This window comes from Lissotriton helveticus, chromosome 2_1, assembly GCF_964261635.1.
Source record: "Lissotriton helveticus chromosome 2_1, aLisHel1.1, whole genome shotgun sequence".
NCBI classification, from domain to species: domain Eukaryota; kingdom Metazoa; phylum Chordata; class Amphibia; order Caudata; family Salamandridae; genus Lissotriton; species Lissotriton helveticus.
In genome coordinates this window covers 1,785,181,389-1,785,204,834 of record NC_136059.1, presented here as the reverse complement: position 1 = coordinate 1,785,204,834, position 23,446 = coordinate 1,785,181,389, and the positions used below count along the sequence as shown (strand labels likewise).

The window sequence follows — 23,446 nt, the reverse complement described above, 5'->3', positions numbered from 1 at the left end:
TAGCGCTTTTGCCCTTAGTCCTCCTTCCTTTTTTTTCTTTTGGTTTGCTGTGACAGGGAGAAGGAACCCATGTGGAAGTGAGACTCCAGCTCTTTCCATCACAAGGGATGGGGTGCTGAAGGGGGGGTGGGGCTGCGTGGGGGGGGTCGGGGTAGGGAGGGGGTTTGTGTAGGGGGTGTGAGGCAGGGATAAGACTAAGAAGGCTTATGAAACATATTGCGGAATTGCAGTAAAATTTGGTCAAATGAATGCATGTGTATTTTTTTGCATATTGAAAAGGCTGGGAAAGGCACAAATTAGGCTGATCTTGGGTTGCTCAGATGGGGTAGGATAAACTTGCTATAGGCACGTGGAATGTATGTGGCCTTAAAGACGCTAAGAAGCGGACTCTATTTTCTAAAATCTTACAAATTATGCAGTTAGACATACTATGTATACAAGAGACGCATATACCATGGGGGAGGTGGGAGTGTCTCAAGTTCCCGGGTTTTGAGGTGATAGTATGCTACAAACAGTCCTCAATGATTAGAGGAATGGACATACTCATGAAGCGAGGGGTGGGGGCCTGTAAAAGGGTTTTGGAAGATCGAATGGGTAGGTGGGCCATTGCCGAATTGTCAATTGGTGGTAAATCATTAACTGTGTGTACTGTTTATGGCTCGAATATAGATGATCCTGAGGTGGTCAAGCACTTAAATGTCGAATTAGCTGCCTGGCCTAGTCCACTCCTTCTTTGCAGGGACATGAATATTAATACTTTAAGTGATTTTAATCTTGCGAAGGACTCAAATTATGTGGGTAGGAAGCCAAAAGTATTTAAAGCACTTCAGGCTCTACTTCAAGAACATGGTATTGTAGACTTATGGTTCCTGCAAAATAAATCGGATGATGGCTTCACGTATTATTCGGTCCCTCACAATAAAAATGTTAGGTTAGATTATGTTTTTCTTTATGAGCAAGTGGCAGCTGTCTCTTCTAATTTCTCTCCTCCCCGGATCCTCTCTGATCATGATCCATTGATTGCGGAATGTCCTTGGCCACGAATAAGAAGACCTCCTAGGGAGTGGACATTTGAAAGGAAATTATTATTAGAAGAGGCTTACTGTGCTCATATTAAGAAATGGTTAGTTGCATTTTTTAACTTTAATAGGGACACTGCAACAGACCAGATAGTTTGGGATACTTTTAAAGCGGGTTTACGGGGGGAGACCAAAAGTATTTCTTCATATAGGTGGAAGATAGAGCAAGAGCAGATTAAGAGCCGTATAAAAGAGTTAAGGGATGCGGAAAGAAAGCTTGCTTCCAAAATCAAGCATGGTCATGATATGGAGTTTAGTCAGCAGGAGGCAGCAATTTTGAAAGCTAGGCTGCTGGAGTCCTTCGGACAGGATCTGGCCACAAAGTATTTACAATATCTCACGGAGATATTTGAGTTCGGGGAGAACTCTGGACGAGTTCTTGCCAAGTGACTCCACCAGCGAAGCATACAGAGTCGGGTTATAAAAATTCTAGATCAAAGGGGAATAGTACATGACACTCAGGAGGGTGTTACTGAAGTGTTTATGAATTACTACACTACTTTATATAGTGAGGATACCTTTAGTCCGGATATAGAAATAGCAGCGGAGAACTTCTTTGTAGGGATTGATACTCCTAAGCTGTCTCAGGAGCAGTGTGAATTTTTTATAGCTCCTATTCAATGGGATGAGGTGGAGCTCACGGTAAAGTCTTTAGCGAATGGTAAGGTCTGTGGCCCTGATGCAGTTCCACTTGATGTTTATAAGGCATTCTTAGGGGAGATTCGGCAGGATTTGTATGAGGTACTTAGAGCTGCGCAGAGGGGAATAGTGCCCGAATCATGGCGAGATACTATCATAGTTTTGTTTAAAAAAAAGGGCAAACCTGAGCTACTTCCGTAACCTTTTTGACCGATCTCACTCGTAAATAGTGATTCTAAAATGTATTTTAAAATTATGGCAGCCAGGTTAGCCCAAGTAATTACCCCTTCGGTTTCTCTGCACCAGCACGATTTATTCTGGGGCGGGATACTGCGGACCATGTCAGGCGTATTATTGCGTTATTAGATTGGACACAGGTCACGGCTTCTCCCCTCAGGGTGATTCTGTTGGACGCCGAGAAGGCGTTCAACAGGGTCTCCTGGGGGTTCTTGTGGGCCGTGCTCAAGTGGAAGGGATTTCCTACCGAATTTGTACAGGCGATCTGTGCGATGTACTCCTCTCCAAAAGCCGCACTTCGGATTTCTGGTCAACAGGCTAGCTCTTTCTCCATCAGTAGGGGCACGCGGCAAGGGTGTCCTTGTTCACCCTTGCTGTTTGCCCTGTATATTGACCCATTTTTGAGTAAAATAGAGTGCAATCAGCGTATAGTACTGATAAGAGCAGGCAATACTATGTATAATATTTTAGCTTATGCAGACGATATAGTTGTCATAACATCTGACGTTCCATCTGCATTCAGTGCGCTTAAGGATTTAGCTGAGCAATTTGGGGTAGTTTCGGGGTATAAGTTAAATGTATCTAAAACACAGGTGGTTCAGACCCCCGATATGCCATTATCAGATGCCCCAATGGTCACAGAAGCCATGTATTTGGGGTACGCATAACTGCCGCAGTTGATACCATTCCGGAATTAAACGTTCTTCCGGCGATAGACACGGTGAATACTAAATTAGAGCGACTTGATCACCTGCATCTTTTTCTTTATGGACGATATAGTGTACTTAAAATGTTAGTACTGCCTAAGTTCTTATATTTATTTAGGACTATCCCTTTATTATTGTCTCAAAGTAGTTTGATTAAGGCAGATAAGGTCTGCTATAGGTTTCTGTGGGGGTATAGGCATTCGCGTAGGGCAGCTAAGTGGATGAGCCTTCCACGTAATCGTGGGGGCTGGTCTGTCCCAAACTTGGTTTTCTATTACTGGGCAGCGATGGCTCGATTAATGGGAGTGTTAATACTCGGAGAAAAAGCTGCGGTACCAATATGTAATCGTCCAACTATTTTTGAGATAGGTTTGGGTGCGGCGGCTAAGGGTATTCTGGTGGAGGTTTTGGAACCTAGTTACTATAAAATAACTAGATTCAAGGTCGTCATCACCGCATTCACAATTTGGCAGAAAATAAGGCGGAAATTAGTTGTTCCAAATCTCAATATATATAGTCCTTTTAAAGCCGCTCAACTTCTGCCTGGTATTTTTCAAGACCAAACTATGCTTAGATGGCAAATGCAGGGGGTGCGGGTGTTAGGCGATCTGGTTGGGGATGGGTAAGTGTTACTATTTGTTGTTATATAGGACAAATTTCAGTTGTTATCACAGGATTTTTTCAAATATTTACAGATTCAAAGTTTTTTTTATAAACATTTGAAGGTTACACCTGGTATGTTAGATAAAGTGCCTATCATAGAATTGATCCAAAAAAGAAGTAAAATAGGAATGTTTTATCAGTATATATTGTCTGTTCTTCCTGACGATTTGTCTGCTCAAAGTGCCAAATGGGAAGGTAAGCTCGGAAAGACAGGCATTGATTTAACACCAGTGTTAGAATTTGCCAGTGAGGTCATTGTGTCGGGTACACTTAGAACTCAAGCTATATGGCAATGCTGGATTTATATTACACACCTGCAAAAATTTCAAAATGTGATAGTAGAAAGGGAGACTCTTGTGCAAGGTGTGGGCTTTTCGTGGCTGACGCTATTCATATGTTTTATTCTTTTCCTTCCCTCACTAGTTTTTTAGATGATATTGAGCGCTTTATCAATACTAAACTTAAGATTAGGTGCACTCTGACCCCAGCATTAGTGATATTTGGGTTTGATATCTGCAATAATGAAGATGGTAGGAATACGCGAATTGTATCAGCTTTTATGTTTATAGCTATGTCACAGGTTCGGTTGTGTATAACACCCAATGGCTGTCCTCTGAAGCTCCTACTTTCTTGAATTGGAGAGCTAGATTGTTAGCTATACACAGGCTTGAATTCTCAGTTTTTTTCTTGTAAAGTGTTGAGGAGGAGACAAATGGCATCTAAGATCTGGGCACCGGTTGCAGAATGGATCAACTGAAATGATAAGGTATTATTTTCTTTTTAATACATATGAATTTATGTTTGTTGCAATGAATGTAAATTTACCTTTCTTATTTTGTATTAATGCCATTTCTGCACTGTATGGTTGAAAATCTCTGTCAATAAAATTAAAAAAAAAAAAGGTCCAGCGGTATTCTGAAGAGGGTGCCTAGAGGTCCCACATTTATGCCTGGCACTATCCTGTGGGCGGGGTTGACTCTTGGTCCTTCCCTAAACAAGAGGTAAAATATTCCCAGGAGTAACCCTACCCACCTTTGCAGCAGTTCATGTGTGCCCTACTGTATGGAATCCAACAGTGCCATTCTCTCTCCAAATCCAAGATGGTGACATCCTTCTATTCTTGTGCAAAGCCTATGTGCTCACCCCAGAGGTATGGCCAGAAAAGGGAGCAAACTTCAAACTAGTGCTGAGGGCTGCTTCCTTTCCACTAGGATTGGAGTCTACATGATTGGGGGAACAATGAAAGGTGACTGTCCACGTGTCATCTGACATCTGCCTGTGACAGAGCAGCCCACATTGAAATAATTATGTTCCTGGGCACTGCTCACATAGACTCCTTGCCAGTGGTAGAGAAACACACCCTGGGAGCAGTGTTTGCACCTCATGCAGGTCTGTAAATTAGCCTCTAGAGGCATTAGTAATGGAAAAAGTTAATTTATAAAAGAAGGACTTCCTTAACATTTAGGAAAAATCCAACTTCATCTGTGAATTGGGGTTTAATACATATTGCAAGGAGTCCAAGAAAGAAATATCTAGGTGGGTCCTAGTTAATGAATGCATTATTAACTTTAATAGTGATATTTAACTTACAGGCCCTGGGTACAATTTGTACCATGGACTATGGACTTATAAGTGAGTCAAATGCGCCAATTCAGAGAATAACCAATTGTGTCCTGTTTTAGAGGTTAGAGCACATGCACTGTGGCCTGGTTAACAGAGTCCCAGTACACAGAGTAAAAAAACAGCTGCATCAGTCTACAAAAAATAGGAGTAACCACACAAAAAAAGAGACACTTGCCTACACCCTCTCTCCTCATTTTACCTGTAATTTTACAGTAATAATATGGAATCACTTTTATTAAACAAAAATAAGATTTGACATAGGAAGTTGCACCTCTTGAAACATAGCTTGGCTCCCGCTGATATCAATCCACTGTTTGTATTTGACATCTGATGTGAAAGAAGGCTTTGCAGATTAGCCCCCAATTCACATCCCTCCTGAAACCTTATTTTTGTCCAGGAATCTTTTTGCAACAAAAAAAGGATTGAGGAGTGGGATTTCCATTCATAGGGCATATCTTTCCCTGACCCAAACACAACATCTATACTGCAGAAGCCTGTGTGGGTTTCCTTTTGATTCCTTCACCTCTGGATGCTCCAAAAGTATGATGCAGTACAGGGCATATTTTCAGCAAAAAAGTTTAAGAGTAGGGAGACAGGTCTTCTGGCCACCCACCCCCCATTTCCACCTTTTCAGTTCCCCATAGAAATTAAATTTGAAAAATGATATCCAGAGATACCCTCTTCAGACTAGCTGTTAATATTCTGGGCTATTGAAGAACATCTTATTTTCAAGTGAACATAATAACCATAGTGAGGAGCAGGGATTTCTGGCACCGAGAGTAGAACCCTCAGAACCAAAACTCCTATCAGACTTTCCTCTCCCTGGGAAACCACACCTTGAAATCTGCTCGGTGGTATGACCCACGTGAAACTTGAAATCCGCCGTCATACCCAGAATGATTATTTGAACAAGAAAAGAAACAGGTTTGTGAGTGGGGTATTTGTTTTTTTTTCACTTCAAAGCTCAGTTTGCATTTCTGTTTCCCTTATGAAGCAGATCAAGAGTTGTATACCTGATCTGAAATACTGAGGTAACTAAGTGATCCCAAGGAAACAAGCGAAATAAAAAAAAATAGACAGAGAATTTGCCCATCTATCACCAATGAGCAGATATAGAGGCCCAGATTTAGAAACATGTAACTGAATGCCTGGCAACACCCAAAGTTGGTGTGCTGCATTTTGTTGGAGGGAGAGAGTAGGAAAGGGTCATAACGAGTAAGATTTGGCACTGTCCTGCTCTCTCTCTAGCGCTGGCACACAATTATGCTGCAGAGCGCCACTCATACACACATATCTAGCATAGGTTCTGCACAAAAAACGTACTCTTTCCAACAGTATGCCTAGATAAACTTGAAATCTTTTACCACTTTAAATGTAGGTGGTACAGTGCAGCACAAATGCAAAGTTAGAAATGATTGAAGAATTAAAAGCATTTCTCACTTGAACATCTTCCTCAAAGTGGCTTTATGTTGGTGCAATTCCCTTTCTACTATTGTTAGTAGATAGGGTTTTGGACCAAAAACTACAGGAGGTTGCATGGGAATGCCCATCAATTACCCACAGAACCCCCTGTTGATGCACAGTAACATAAAGCAGGGCTTTGCACTGCCTTGCGTAACCTTGTGGTAACTTTCCAGAGCAAACCTAATTTTGAGTTGTAATGTAAATCCAAAAGGTTTGTGCCTGTTTGCGTAACGTTTGTTGTGATGCAAGCTGTGAGAAATTGGGTTACTGGTTGAGAGGGATGAAACTCTACTGAAGGAACAACCACAATCCCTGACAGGGTGAGGCACAAGCAAACCCCAAATTAACCTGTGCTCTACCTCCAGAAGCTTGGCACAAGGCAGTCATGATTAAATTAGAGGCAATGTGTAAAGTACTTATGCAGTCAAACAATAAAAAAGGGAAAACCCAACACAAAAAAATCCCACCGTAATTTAATAAAATAGAGCAGAATGTAAAAAATACATCAAGACCAAAATGATAAATATCAAATCAGTATATCCGGAGACATGAAGTTCTAAAGATTTAAGTAAAAATACTGCCAAACAGCCTAAAGCACCATTTACAGCTATGTGGTCTTGTGAGACGGGGAGAAAGTGACAGGTTCAATCTGACCTCGATGGAGCGTTGGTCAGATACAGGGAACAGATTAATCCTGCTGAAACGTTATCTTTTTAAGGGCCTGTGTAACAAAGGTAAACTAAGACTTTTGGTTTAAACTTAGACCAATCGTCTACGTTTACAACTTTGGGAATTCACAAAGTGAATTTTTGAGTACTATCTTTATGGCTGCACTCAGGGTAGAGATCCGGTTTGAGTGCAGACATAAAGATGATAATCATAAATGCCCTTTGTAAATTCCCAAAGTCATGAACGTAGACATTTGGTCTGAATTTAGACAAAGCGACTAGGTTAACGTTTGTGAATCAGACCCTCAGTTCGGTGCAAAGAGTCCCATTTGCAGTGGAGGGGGCAGCAGAGGAGCCATATAGGCGATCGTCGATGTACATGAAGCGCAGGCCTTGAATCACAGATGGTCGCTGCTGTAGCACAAAGATTCTATTTTTTATTGTGAGCAAGATGCCAGAGCTTCACAGTTCTGCTCTCCAGTAGTGATTGATGCTATATCGCGAAAAGTCGGGTTGACACTACATTGCGTTGGCAGGCTGTGCAAAAACATCAATGTAATGTCTCTGAGGCCACACTAAAGGTCCAGGACCTGAGGGGCACTACTTGGGATCAGGGGCTTACTCCAGAAGGATCTGGGAGCCGATGCAGGTGGTTGTGAGCCTGTAATGTCTCTGAACAAGTGGCCAGCAGACTAGCCCTGGAGTCACTCTGGGAGTCCTAGGTTCAGGTATAGTCCAATCGCTCTGACTCAGGCAGAAGAACAGCAGGGCAGCAATCCAGCAAGGCAGCAGTCCAGCAAGGCAGTTGTCCAGAAGGGCAGCAATCCAACAGTGTGGCAGTCCTTCCAGCAGCACAGCAATCTTTCTATCTGCCAGAGTGTCCACAGATGGCTGAGGTATTATATTTATGCTAAGTGCCTCCTTTGAAGTGGGAGAAGCTTCTAAAGGTTTCCCGTTTAAGTGCACAGGTTCCTGCCTTCCCTGCTCTGACTCCAGACTAACAACAGGGTTTATGCAGCCCTTTGTAAGCAGGCAAAGCACACCCTATTCAAGTGTAAGTAGGGCCATGGCCAGCTCTGCCCTCCCATCCTGCCAGTCATAGCCAAACCAGAAACACGTTAGCTCTCTGTTGTGTGTGGCTTTCTGGGAGGAATGCACAAAGCCCGACAGCCAAGTACACTCAGTAATGTGACCCAGAGACAGGCACTAAATGGCTAAAGTAGGATATGAGAACTTTCTAAAAGTGGCATTTTCAAAATTGTAATTTAAAATCTGACTTTACCATAAGAAAGGACTTTTTATTAGAATTCTAAAGATACCACCAAACATGAACTATTTGCCGGTTCCCATTGGAAGTTACAGTCTATTAAACATAATACGGTAACTGTAATGCCATCCTGTGAGAGAGGAAGGCCTTGCAGTAGTGAACAACAAATTTAAGAGTTTTTGACTACCAAGACATGTTTAAATACACTGCACCCTGCCCTCTGGGCTGTCTAGCGCCTGCCCTAGGGGTGACTTATATGTATTAAAAAGGAAGGTTTGGCCTGGTGAAAGGTTTCCTTTGCCAGGCTGAAATGGCAGTTTAAAACTGCACTCCCAGGCTACAATGGCAGACCTGAGACATGTTTAAAGAGCTACTTAAGTAGGTGGCACAATCAGTTACTTTACTAGGGAATTAAAAGTAAATTAAATGTGTCAATTGTATGGAAGCTAATTTCACCATTTGTTAAAGAGAGACAACAAACACTCTATCACTGATTAGCAGAGCTAAAATGTGCAGAGTCCTGAAAGCCAACAAAAAGGGGTTCAGAAAACAGGGGGGTGAAGGCAAAAAGTCTTGGAATAACTATGTAGGCAGGGCCACATCCAACACTAGCCCTGTGAAAAATATTTGTAAATCTGCCCTAGAGTTTCCCCCCCCCCTGAAATGTCTGCAGCAGTGGGTGAAATGCTCTGTACAAGAAGAAGAATTTTTCAATATAGTATGGGGCACAGCTCCGTTTCCCCTTCTGACTCAATGACCAACACAGATTATATCTACCCATTCATCAGAACTAATCAATAAATACACATGGTAGCCATGACTCCTAAATCAAGGGTTGGTTCTCCTTAAAATCAGCATCTGCATTTTAATTTTCCTGGAGGATCAATGGAATATGGGGCTGAATCGTCTGGCAGAAAGGCCATGTCTTCTCTGCTGGCAGAGAATCTCTTGTGGCAGAGAATGCTAGTGGATCTCTGGAATAATTCTTTTTCAAGAGAAAGAAAAGCAACAAAGAGGGAAACTGGACCTCCAGGCACAGGAATAGCTCTCTAAACCCAACCAACCTTGTTAATTTCAGCCTCCTTGGAGAGAAGATTATGAAAAATAGTACACTGATCATTACAGAAATGGACGATGGAATCCATGGATTAAACATTTTCCTTAAAAAAAAGAAGCAGAGTGGAAGGTATGACATTCTGGCACTAGGCTCTGTTATATTGACTTGTATACTACACTAATCATCTGAGAAGATATCCACGCACTTGTAGTCTTCAAGATGCTTATACGAAGAGCCAGGTCTTAAGCTTCTTGCGGAACTTAAGATGTGTTGTGGGAGGCTCTGATGTGTTGAGGTAGGTCGTTCCATGCCTTGGGTCTAGGTGCGTCTATCTTTGACACCCACCCACCATCCGCACTGTAACTGTGTGAGGGTATGGAGTGTTTTCACTGCCTTAAGAACCATCATCATATCATCTCCCATCACTGAGCAGGCCATGGGGGAAATTTTGGATATTTTAATTTTTTTCAGTCCACACCTTGATCAAATTTATTTTTGCGCCTTTTCTTATTTCATCACTCATCAGGTCAATCGCTCACAGTTCTCCTGTCAGACGCATTTGCATCATTAAAGTGTTATACTATAACCAGTCCATAAAATTATTTCTTTTGATGGGCTCTTCAGATTATTCTGAAGAGTCAATCCTGTTTACACAATGGACCAGGGCAGAAAATGATTGCACTGACAAAAATGTTGCTGCAAAGGATTTAATTATATGAACTATAAAAAGAAAAACAAAACCTGAGAAAGCTAGCCACCATCACAATGTACTTTCAGAAAATGTTTGTTTAGTTGTCCTGTAGGATGGACCATCAATGCAGTGGAGTAGCAAGGGGGGGGCACTAGTTTTGGGGGTGGTGGCATCCCTCTCCACTCTTACCTGTGGGCATCGGCGGTGCTGCACAACCACAAGCAACCCCCACTCTTACATTCTGCCACCTTGGGCAGCAAACGCAGGGGCCACCCTGAATGGCATAAGGTCTAGCTGGGCCACTGCATCAATGACTGCTTACTTATTTTATAATGTCACTGCTGTGTTAGTTATTGCAACTTTGAGATTTTCATTTTGCCAACATATTGCAACATGCAGCAGTCTCATGTTCAAGCATGATTCTTCTTCAAGCTTGAAATACGTAATGAAACAATGATGATACACGTTTGGCTGCAAAGTTAAAGCCCAGGATTGTGTCTACTTTTTGGTACACAGCATGTAAGCAAACTTGAAGGAATTGTTCCCCAGCACTTCATTAAACAATAGACTATAAATGACATTAATGAAACAGTATTAAAAATGCAAAGCCATTGTCTAATAAAGCCACATTTTAAATAATTACAGCGCAAGGAGCAAGCTTGGCCACACTGCCTACGGAACAGAGATAGAAGAAAACAATATGCAGGGAAATCATGCATGAAAGCTAATTAAAAAAATGTTGGAATAAGGACTTTCACATTTTTCATTTGTCTCTAATGGCTCACAGGATATAAGAACAGAAGCTACCAGAACTACAGAAAAAAATATGTGTCTGATTAGAATATGCAAAGGAGAGAGTGGAAAACTGTGTGCATAATAGATTTCACATCCTTTTAGAAATCAGCAGGAGAAATATTTTGCGTTTCTTTTAGTCTGCATGGGTATGCATCTCTGTTTTGGTTTCTGGCTCACAAACACAATTTAGGTATTTTTTTTAAGGTCCTTTAAGACATTATGTCCCTCATTGCGATGTCGGTTGGAGTTGCCTCGAATTGACACCGTAGCGGATTGGGAACCAACCGGCCTCATGTTGGCGGTTCCAACTGCATTATTTGGATGTGACCACACATGGTGAGGTAGAAAACGTCAATTTTTCAATGGGAGCATGTGCGATGGGCTGAGACCGCACGCATCATAATCTCCCATTGGAAAATTGATCGTTATAAACATCCCTGCACCGTGTGACAGACACCTCACAGTGCCTGCCACATGGCGCAGGGATGTTTTGTGGGGGCACCATAGCTGCCCCCAGGGCCAAATGCAGAGGGCCGGAGGGAGCCCCCAAAGTCAGTTTCAGACAATCAATGCATGTCGAAAAGGTCAACATGGATTGGCTGTTGGAAACCAGCATCATAATACCAACGGCGGAAACACCATCCTCAGGGGATTATGAGATCTTTCCGACTGCCTAATAGGCTCAAACTCCGACCACCATCATCATAATATGGCGGTCACAGTTTAAACCTACAATGTCGGTCGGAAAGCCTCTGACCACCAGAGGCTTTCTGACCGACATTGTAATGAGGCCCTATATGTCTTTCTTTTGAAACAAAGTCTGAGAGATAAAGAGTCATACAACTTTACTTTCCTAATGATTGATACCTAAGGAAAACTTTGCCTTGGGGTCAAATTTGGACCCCTGTGAAGGCACTGAAAGTTTTAGGTGGCTGCACAATAATATATTTTTTTACAAACAAACTCCCAAAGCAGGATTTTGTTTCTGAAAAAAAATGAAATGACCATCACGCCCTGAGAATCTTCTAACAGGATGAGAGGGTCATTATTTTCTTTTTGTATTTTGTTTTTAATGTCCATGACTGATAGGTTTTTTCAGGCATGGTGGACAGAAAAAAAAAACATCAGACCATTCACTATAAGTATGCAAGCAATCAGATTACCTTGCTGTAACGGCCCTGTGAGGCCTGTCATCCTTGGGTGGTAGCCCCTTAAATATTTGTCTTCCACCCTCCTGTTTGCTGAATGTTTTTTTTTTGGCTTTAGGACTTTGTGCACATTACCATTGCTAAGTTGAAGTTAAAGTTGATGTTAAAAGCATTTATTGAGCGCGCTAACACCAAGAGGTTTCATGGCGCTATGACTTGACCTAGAGAGGAAAGGGGGGTGAAAATTGAGGGAGAGGCGCGAACGGTTATTGCAAAGGAAAAGCTAAAGAAAAGAGATGAGTTTTAACAGCTTTACGGAAGTCCATATAGCTAGGCAGGGACCGGATGGTGAAAGGAAGGGCGTTCCAGAAGCTGGGGGCAAGAATGGAGAAGCGTAGGCCACCCTGTTTTTTCCTCTTAAAGCGAGGGACCACCAAGAGAGCTTGGGTTGAGGAGCGAAGGCTCCTGTTGGGAAGATAGGCCCGGATTTTGAGTTAACAAACCCAGGAGCAGTGCCTGCAAGGGCCATGCAAGTGAGGCAGCCTAGCTTAAAAAGGGAACGCTGGGAAATGGGGAGCCAGTGGAGGGATTTAAGAAGAGGGGTTACGCGATGGTACTTGGGGAGCCTATAGATGAGGCGTGCCGCCTGATTCTGGATGAGTTGGAGGTGCCGGAGCTCATACGCCGGGATCCCTACATAAAGGCTATTGCCGTAGTCCAGACGGAAGACAATCATGGCCATGATGATGAGCTGGAGGGCATCAGCAGAAAAAAAACGAGAGATTTTACCGATGATCCGGAGGGACAAAAAACAGGACGAGACAAGGGCGCTAATCTGAGGGCGCATTGTTAGGTCTTGGCTAATTAGGATACCTCGGGTTTTTGCTTTGCTGGAAGGTGAGGGAGGAGGACCAAGGGCAGGGGGCCAGAAAGCAGGAGACCAAGGGCTGGGGAGGCTACCAGTGAGTATCAGTTCTGTTTTGTCCGGATTTAATTTTAGATGGTTATAGTTCATCCAGTCAAAGATGAAAGTGAGGACAGTGCAGAGGTTGGACCTAGAGTCGTGGGAAGAGGAAAGATTGAAGATAAGCTGGAGGTCGTCCGCATAATTGTAAACTGACACCTCCATGTTTTGTAAGGCAGAAATGAGAGGGTGGATATAAAGATTAAAAAGAAGAGGGGAGAGAGAAGAACCCTCAGGGACCCCACAAGTGACCGGGCAGGGAGGGGCAGAGAAGCCATCCAGGTGGATGGCTTGTGTCCGATCTCTTAGGAAAGAAGTAAGCCAGGCCAGAGCAGTCCCCCGGATGCCGGCGCCTCCGACACGGTCGAGAAGAATGGAATGGTCGACCGTGTCGAAGGCGGCGGACAGGTCAAGGAGAACCAAGGCCTGGGAGGAGTTGGTGTCCGCACACTGCCTGAGCTCGTCCAAGACAGAGAGGACTACGGATTCCGTCGAAGGGACTTGACGGAAGCCGGCCTGATGAGAAGCCAGGAGATGGTTATCCTCAATGAAGGGCGAGGTGAGGAGGGGTGGAAGAAAGAGGGTGAGTGAAAAGCAAAGTTTTAAAATCAAAAATTAAAATGACCTACTCCCGGCTTCCGCCTCAGGAGTTGTGGAGTCTAAATCTTGTCGGCGCGCGAGATGCTGGGGCGCGACTTAAGTACAGGCGGGAGGCGGGAGGGTCTATCAGCTGCATCGCCAACCCACGACTCCCTCCCTCCAAGATGGCGGCTATTCTCGCTGTACCCGATCCCCTGCTGCAGCCCCAAATCGGCTGTGCGAGGAAACGGATCGAGGTGAGGAGGGGTGGAGGAAAGAGGGTGAGTGAAAAGCAAAGTTTTAAAATCACAAATTAAAATGACCTTCTCCCGGCTTCCGCCTCAGGAGTTGTGGAGTCTAAATCTTGTCGGCGCGCGAGATGCTGGGGCGCGACTTAAGTACAGGCGGGAGGCGGGAGGGTCTATCAGCTGCACCACCAACCCACGACTCCCTCCCTCCATTGCTAACCATTGCTAACCAATGCTAACCAGTGCTAAAGTGCTTGTGCTCTCCACTTCAAACATGGTAAAATTGGTTTATACCTGATTGATACATTTAACTTACTTGTAAGTCCCTAGTAAATGGTACAACATGCACTGAGGGCTTATAAATTAAATTCTACTATTGGAAAATAGCACTCATTACAGACCCACTTAAGTAGCCTTTCAAAACATTTCAGATTTGACACTGAAGCATCTAATTAAGTTTTAAACTGCCATTTTGGATTAGCAAAACAAATCTTTGCCAGACCTAAACCTTCCTTTTTAACACTTTAAGTCACCCCTGAGGTAGGCCCTGAAAGCTTGTAGGGCAGGATGCATGGTATTTAAAAAATAGGAAATGTGGGTTTTAGTTTTGGCAGTGAAAAACTTCTCAATTTGTTTTTCACTGTTATAAGGCTATCTCTCCCAATCAGAAAACACTGGGTTGATTTATTAGATTTTAATAAGTGCTAAATTTACATAGGGAGGAGATAAAAAAACGGTGTTTATTCTCAAATGAACTATATTTGTGTGACGGGGTCAAGAGGAATCGGCAATAAGCGGGTTTTAGTTTTAACGGGCTTTATTATATTGTACAAGTGATCAGTACATGTTCTCCTTAAGGATGTGTTCCGTCGTGGAGATCTACTTCTATTGGGCCGTCTGTGGTGACATTCAGAAGGGTCGAGTCGACGAAAGCCTTCTGGACTCCGTCGTGGCCTTTCTTCTTCCGGGTCCGTTTTGACTCTCGGATTTAAACAAATAGAAATAATCTTTCGTAAGACGGGTGCTTTACATTTATATATAAGTGAGGGGAAAAGGAGTGAGGACGCAGTAACCCGTGTAACACTCTTTTGGACGTAACGGCAAAGGTGCAAGATAGTGCTCGGGAAAAAGGTACACCGGGTCCAGGAGGTTGAGATTAATTATGCGAACCTCCCTTATGTCCCACCCAGTTCTGGATAGTTTCACGTACCTGGGTTAGCCACACACCTCCCCTGGATGTGTGGCTGGGTGACTCGTAAAGCCGTTGGCGTCCTGGCTTCTCGTCCGCTCTTGAAGCCGTAACTTCCCCGCCCTTTGAATCTTCCGTTCCTTCTGCTTCCACGTCCGTAGTCCTTCGCACCTCGTTAGTTTCTTTCCGGGTGAACAAGCACACCTGGTTCTGGCGTTCCTTCGTATAAGACGTCTCCGCCTCACCGTACAGCCCCGCCCATTCCTCTGCTGTCTCATCCTTAAAGGGCCAGTCAATCTCCTCGTTCTCCTGTGTGCTGGCTTGGGCACTGATGTTCTGTGAAGGGTAGAAGAGGGGTGTTGAGGGTGGAAAAACGTCCCGTAATATCTCTTGACCATTGACTTGGTTATCCTGTACGGCTACTCCGTTACAATTTGACAATTCATCTTCTCTTTAATGGTAAAGTCAGATTTTAGGTCCCAATTCTGAATTGGCACTTTCAGAAAGTTGGCATTTGTTTTCTCAAACCAATTGTGCCTTTCTGTCAATAAACAGAGTCACATGGTTGTTTCTTCTATGATGGTTTATCGATTCCTTCTAGGCATGGGGCCAAAGGTGGTTTCGGTATGGACAGAATGGACCAGCTTGACAGGATGACTGGGGAAGGGGATGTGCCCAGCCTCACTTACACTTCAATGAGCTTTTGTCACAATTTGCTCCCTGTGCTCTTGTGATCACCACTAAGGGCCCTAATTGTGGGACTCTCCAGTGTTCTAATCAGATTATGGACCTTCCACTGTATGCCTATACTGATTTCTAGACTCCTGGACACTATTCAGAAATACCCATCCAGTTCCGTCCATTCTGGGTTTGGGGGAAGCCAGTCTGCTCATGCTAAAAACTCAATTTCCTATAATTTCCTGCTTACTGCTTCATCTCCACGCCTACAGGCCAAGGATGTAGGTGGAGGAATTCAGCACACCTGTGGCTGCCAGCTGCTAACTTGCTCACACCTGATGCATGTGATCATTGTGAGCTCTTTTAAGCCCCATCTCCCTTCAGTCCACCGTTGGTCATTGTAGCAGTGTTCGTGTTTGGCTGACCCCTTGTTTCCTGAGCTTCTGATACCCTTGGAGCAAGAGTTCCTGAGCTAAAGTTATTGCTTTTTCCTATTCCTGAACTGTAGATATTTGTTTGTTCTCGAACTGGCACTGCCTTCAATTCTTCCTTGATTCTTGAGCTGTTGCTAATCCTTGCTCCTGAGGTAAGACGACCTACAGTGCCAAATTGAATTTTGAGCTAGCACTTTTTTAATGCACCCTTGAACTCTCTGTCCTGAATGTATTTACCTGTTTCTCCTGTGCCTGCTTTCTTTCCCTTTCCCTTTATTTCAGTTTCTAGTTTGCTAGTTTCCTATTCCTTCTGGCTTAGCTTCTAGTTTCCTTGTGTGGTTGTTACTTGCTTTCTGAGAAGTCTGCCCTTTGTTCCCCCTATTTCCTGTTAAGCACTCCTCTTTTTTTATCTTACTGTCTATTGTGGCTGTGCATTTAGTTCTACACCCTTGCTGTTACTGCCTTGCGTGTTCCTATTTGATCACCAGGATCAATGGGCAAGGCTGACAATCTAGCTGGTGTTTATTGTTCACTGTGAGTATTGTCTTTGAGTTACTTTCATAACATCACCAAAGGTATCAGCTCCACAGACTCTGAGTCTGCATGTATTTCCTATATGTAGGCATTTGCAGTCATTATCTGTAACAGCAATGTTGGGTGAGGAACTTGCTGAGTTTCAGTCTTGCCATGTGGAGCTTACTAGTAAATTACCTGACATTTCCTTTATTGTTAATGTTGTTATATCCATCTTGCAGGTCCGTCCCGGGTGTTAGCTAGTCTGAATGCCAAATTGTCTCTTGAATGCCTGTCCTTTCTGAGCATTAAATCTCTTGTTCCCTTGTCCAGAGCTTGGCCTTTGAATACCATTTCTCGTCTGACTCTCTGTGTGGTGTGATCTTTGGGCAGCCCTTACCCTGTATTATACCTACTTTGTCTTCACTGCCACCAGTCCTTGACAGAGTCCCTGCTACCTTTGCCTAGAGCACAAACAAGGGAAGCTGGCACTAGGCCCTGCCCTGTCTTTTGTCACATTAGACAGAGAGAAGAAAACCCCCCAAAAATCAGTGAAACTGGACAGAACTAGTTTTGAAAGGGGCTAGGGGTTGCCCCTTCAAAAGCTGACACTGGTGATAAAGGTAGCACTCTCAGTTCTCTCATCAGATCATTACTGGGCCCATGGTAGATTCAGAAGAAGGGCTACTATCCTGCTGGCTGCCATGCTGTTACAAGGACTGCCTCGGTGCCCTGCTGTTTGAGGTAGGAATACTGGACCTGCTTCCTTGAACACTGGACCCCAGAGTAACTACAAGGGTTAGTTGGCTGGCCTCCTCTATAAACTACACAGATAACAAAAAGCTTCCAGAGGCCTTCCTACAACTACCCAGCTGACTAGCACCAAGTGACCCTGCTTGGACTTGCCTGAGCCCTGCTGCTGGCCTCTGCTGGAATGTGTCCTGATCCACACGAGTTGCCCCCAGATCCTAGACCCTTGGTTAACATCAGTAAGACCTCCTTGTAGTAAAGAGGGACCACGCTGAAGATATTAAGTCGATACAGAAAAGGGGGTGGTGATGAACAGAGTGTCTGAATTAAGCAGACCACTCTTACCCAGTCCAAAGATCAGGGCTTGATCCATCACCGTTATTTATCTCACTGCCCCATCCCAGCTCAGAACCTGGCTATATGCAAATTAGTCTGTCCCTGGCCCAGTGCATCATGGGAACAGGGCAGACCAAACTACCAAGCCAATTCTTCACCAGAAAGGAGACAAGCTACCGGGGACCGGTTTCTGGCATTTCAGCCTCTTCACCACTGCTCACTGCACCATCAGGATTCAAGCAAGCCGGGCCGAAGACGGCTGTAATGCCAGAAACCGGTCCCCGGAAGCTTGTTTCCTTTCCAGTAAAGAATTGGCTTGGTAGTTTGGTCTGCCTTGTTCCCATGATGCACTGGGCCAGGGTCAGACTAATTTGCATGTAGCCAGGTTCTGAGCTGGGATGGTGCAGTGAGCTAAAAAACGGTGATGGATCAAGCCCTGATCTTTTGACTGGGTAGGAGTGTTCTGCTTAATTCAGATACTCTGTCCATCACCACCCCCTTTATGAATAGTTTTGGCCACCACAAGTGTGGAAGGGTATGCTCAGATGTGAGTCCCTTGCTCACTGCACCATCAGGATTCAAGCAAGCCGGGCCGAAGACGGCTGTAATGCCAGAAACCGGTCCCCGGAAGCTTGTTTCCTTTCCAGTAAAGAATTGGCTTGGTAGTTTGGTCTGCCTTGTTCCCATGATGCACTGGGCCAGGGTCAGACTAATTTGCATGTAGCCAGGTTCTGACCTGGGATGGTGCAGTGAGCTAAAAAACGGTGATGGATCAAGCCCTGATCTTTTGACTGGGTAGGAGTGTTCTGCTTAATTCAGATACTCTGTCCATCACCACCCCCTTTATGAATAGTTTTGGCCACCACAAGTGTGGAAGGGTATGCTCAGATGTGAGTCCCTTGCTCACTGCACCATCAGGATTCAAGCAAGCCGGGCCGAAGACGGCTGTAATGCCAGAAACCGGTCCCCGGAAGCTTGTTTCCTTTCCAGTAAAGAATTGGCTTGGTAGTTTGGTCTGCCTTGTTCCCATGATGCACTGGGCCAGGGTCAGACTAATTTGCATGTAGCCAGGTTCTGAGCTGGGATGGTGCAGTGAGCTAAAAAACGGTGATGGATCAAGCCCTGATCTTTTGACTGGGTAGGAGTGTTCTGCTTAATTCAGATACTCTGTCCATCACCACCCCCTTTATGAATAGTTTTGGCCACCACAAGTGTGGAAGGGTATGCTCAGATGTGAGTCCCTTGCTCACTGCACCATCAGGATTCAAGCAAGCCGGGCCGAAGACGGCTGTAATGCCAGAAACCGGTCCCCGGAAGCTTGTTTCCTTTCCAGTAAAGAATTGGCTTGGTAGTTTGGTCTGCCTTGTTCCCATGATGCACTGGGCCAGGGTCAGACTAATTTGCATGTAGCCAGGTTCTGAGCTGGGATGGTGCAGTGAGCTAAAAAACGGTGATGGATCAAGCCCTGATCTTTTGACTGGGTAGGAGTGTTCTGCTTAATTCAGATACTCTGTCCATCACCACCCCCTTTATGAATAGAAGATATTAAGTCAACATAGGTTTATTCAGGTAGCAGGTAGGCAGGTAAACAGGTAGAACAAATCCAGGTATAATGCCACAGCAGCCCCACCGGGAGCAGCCTGCTAGCTGCTCAGCCCCATCCATCAACTGGCATCCCTCATTCAGTCACCCAAGCATTCCACTCATAGCCCACACACCAAAAATTCCATTCAGAACACTCACACAGGCTGAGCAGCCAGGCAAAGGGAAACATGGGAGACGCAATCCTTAACATCAGGATACTACATACCTCTTCCCTAATGAACAGAAGAATGATGTAACGTAAACAAAGTATAAAAGATTAAAAAAAAAATATAGCTATAAACATAAAATTACAGCAACAGGACAACTCCATACCTCTACCACCAACATGAAGTTCCAGCAAGACCTTTTCTTCGCCCCAACATAGAACGTCCTTTACAACCAGTAACGTGACATCTGCACTGCACCGATAGTGACTGCCCGTGATGATCCACCCCTGAAAATGCTCCAGCCGTGACCAGATTTTCGCGCTACAGTGATGGCCATCAGCAACAGTTAACCTTCTCTTTGTGCCAGTAGCCTTCTCCTTGCATCCTCCTCCAGCGCAACTGGAACTCTTTGTGCCAGACTTGATTAGGTAACTCTTCAGCAGGCCTAACTTAGTCTCCATCACGTTCAGCCTACACTTGTGCCTTTCCAATGGTCTAGAATGACTAGGTAACTGCGAGTGGCACTTTCTGCTTCTTGATGCAATTTTCACTGAAAATGTTAGCATCAATTTCTCAGGTTCAACTGATTGCATTTGTATTTTTCTGGTTTTTATTTACTAAAATGTACCCTGCTTTTCTCAAGTAGTTTGGTATTTTTATATGTTTTATTTCTCCTTTGCTACTGTTTGTGTGCTGCATAACTACTTAACACATTGCTTTAATTAAGCCTGACTGCTTTTGTGACAAGTTACCAAAGGTTAATGTAGTGACTTGTGTGGTTGACCTTAATAAGGAGTGTGGTTGTTACGTGAGTGGGAATCATCTAATAACCACATTATTTAGGCCCTTACTCTGCAGGGCTGTAGGAGCAAGTTTTCCAATAGCAGAGGGGAACTGCGATCAGATAACTGACTCAGAATAGAGCAGACATACGGAAGGATTGGTGGAGAGAATACTTTGTCATGTTTGTGATGAAGTGCCCGGTCTGCAAAACTCAAAAATCATGCCCTTAATTCTCACATACAAAACCACTGTGTGATGTTGACATACACTTTTATTATGCTTCATTATGCAGCACTCCATGCAGGGTAATATAAATAATATGCTCAACATACTTGTCTTTCTTTATTAACGTCACAATGCATACGTCCCAAGTAGATACTGGCAGGCCTATTTATGTTATTTTGCATAATCACTTATAAAGGGTCCCAGGTGCTGAATGTGCGGCTGGATTTGACTTAATTTTAACAGGAATTCTACATGGTGTAACAAAGCAACAACATGGATTAGATATTTCTGGTGTTCTCCTTCGAGCCTTATAGTTTTAGTAATTTTTCCCAGCTTCATTGGAGCAAAGTTCAAGGAAATCAGTGAAGCACATTTTCAAGGTAATCATCATGAAATTGCGCCCTGTATGCATTCCCTGACTGTATTTCTTTATAAATCTATTTCTACATGATAAATGCAACAATTGTGTTGTCTACAGTTAAGGTCTATGCGTGTGGTAAACTAGAAAGATCTGGTTATGAAGCTCTGGCAGTGGTACAATGGGATCAGGGACTAGCTCTGGGCATAAACTATCTAAGCATCAATTTTAAACAACTTTTCTCCAAAAGAGAACATCCGAAATTAAATTGAGAAATAAATCAAATAAAATATACTGTTTTCTAAAATATTTGGTTTAGGCACTGTAGAGTTGGCGGGCGCTAGGCCCACATACTCATAGAATGATCACACAGACACCAATAGCATGGTTGGATAACTGGCCCAGTGTCCGTGCGCTCGGCCCCTTTTATTGTCAGGGTCACCTGAATGGTGACGCCTGTGGTGGGTGGGTGCTCAGTGTATGTTACAGTGTATGTTACAACATGCTGAAACACTAGAATGCTGATCGGACGATCACTACATCCCTTCCAAACTTTATTAAAGGTCAAAACAATGAAGTCCAAACCTGTGGGAGAGAATATAATAACGCAACATAATAATAACGACTTCCACGTAGTCTTCTCTGCTCCTGGCCAACCGCCTACGAGGGTATCCTTGCAGCCGGAACCACCAGTTCTCCTTGGCACAATGTCACGCTGCCTTGTGGATGCAGTCTTTCTCTGGCTTGCAACCTGGAAGTGGGATCTACAGTCTCTCTCTTCCTGTTCCACATTCAGTGAAAGTGCAGATGGAATGATGGTGGATCAGTTATGTGTTATTTCCACTGTACAGTCCTGGGTGAAGTACTTCCTCTTTCTATTGATTCTCTTATCCCAACGGGATTCACAGTTGCAGGACGTTCCTCTCACGGATGCCCCTCTCTCATGGGTGTCCTCTCTCACCGGACGACCCCGAGGCCCTCTGCTGCCAGGCTTCCACTGGACCGATGGACTGCCGCCTTGCCGCTCCAACTGTGTTGGAGGAATTGCTATGAGTCCTCTCTCCGTGTCCGAAGCTCCTCCTGAAAAGGGTGTTGTTGGCACTTGTTCCTTTGCATGCTACCTTTGTTCTCCCAGGATTTCCAGAGCAAAGCTTCAACAGTCCATCTCTCGTGTTGGGACCCGCTGCCACCGGTGTCCCAGAGGCCTCTGCCCCTTGGATTTCCGCTGTCCTGTGTCCGCTCCATCCTAGAGGTGGTTGTTATCAATGGACCGGCTTGCTTGCCTCTGTTGTCACCGGGTGATCTTGGGATTAGCAAGTAGATGTGGGCTTCCAGTGATACTGATGTTTTCCAGGTACCATGTTCTCATGTTCTTGCACCTTTGCACTTTCTTCTTCAGGTGTTCCCCTTCTGGTGTGTGTGTTGATCTGTCACGCACACCTCTTTACTCTTCTCCTCTCCTTTTCATCTTTCGCCATGGCATCTTGCCACTCAAATTCGCTTTATTTTTTTCACTATGGTCTGGTCTGCTCTCATGCCTGTTTGCTCTAACCAGGCTTCTCCGTGTAGCGTGCACTCCACATGTTTCCCCCTGGTCTTTTCCAAGCACTAGGACACTGAATTCACTTTGCTTTGTGACTGGACCTGTCATCACGACCTTCTTTCATTTGATTACTTCTGACTTCTAGTTAATGTCATAGGACTTTACTTCCGTTTCTTCCTGGTCCTCTTCGCGGACCTCTCCTTGGTCCTCTTCATGGACATCTCCTTGGTCCTTCTCTTCACAGACCTCTTCTCCATTCTTCTTGTTGGACCTCTTGTCCGATCACTTCATTCGCTGACCTCTTGTAGGTCGGTGTCATCCTTGCGACCATCTGGCCTGTCGGCTTCTTCCTCCTTGCGACCATCTGGCTGGCCGGCTTCTTCCTCCTTGTGACCATTTGGCTGGTCTGCTTCTTCCTACTTGCGACCATCTGGCTGGCCGGCTTCTTCTCCTTGCGACCATCTTGCTGGTCAGCTTCTTCCTCCTTGCGACCATCTGACCGGTCAGCTTCTTCCTTGCAGGTCTTCGTGCTTCTGGTGGTCTGCACAACCACTTCTTCTCTGTGATCGTATTGCTTTGGCGCGCTTCTGACTGCGCCCTTCGGTCCCTTTTGAGGCTTGCTGGTTTGGGCTGTTGTCTCGGCCTCTGCCCAGTGTCCGTGTGCAGTGCTCCACTGTCGTCCTTACTGCTGCACCAACCACCTATGGTTAGTAGGTGTCGCCTCATCTTGCGCAACCTTGGCAGTGGGTCCTTTCTGCGATGTCTTTACAGGCGCACTTGTGGTGTCTGCCACATCAGTGTAGGCAGTTCACAGTTTGTCCGCTTTGCTTTACTGTGCCATGGTTTTCTAAAAGCTGCTGTGCCTTGCATCTGGCACCGTTGCCTTCCTTACTTTTCCTTCACTTCAGGAGCTTAGATCTGCCTCAACCTACTCAGTGCTCCAGTGAATGCTGCCAGGGGTGCATTCACATTTTCAGTGGAACAGCAGCCTTGACTTGGCTGTGTACTGATAGTCTTCACCTGGGGATCTCTCAACACACGGGCACGGCCTGGTTAC

At 44.7% G+C, this 23,446-nt stretch overlaps 1 pseudogene; it reads right to left on the bottom strand.

Moving 5' to 3' along the window:
• The window catches only part of LOC144820320 (far upstream element-binding protein 2-like), a 37,614-nt pseudogene extending 14,499 nt beyond the window's left edge, over window positions 1-23,115 (bottom strand).
• Window positions 23,116-23,446: the final 331 nt, after the last annotated feature.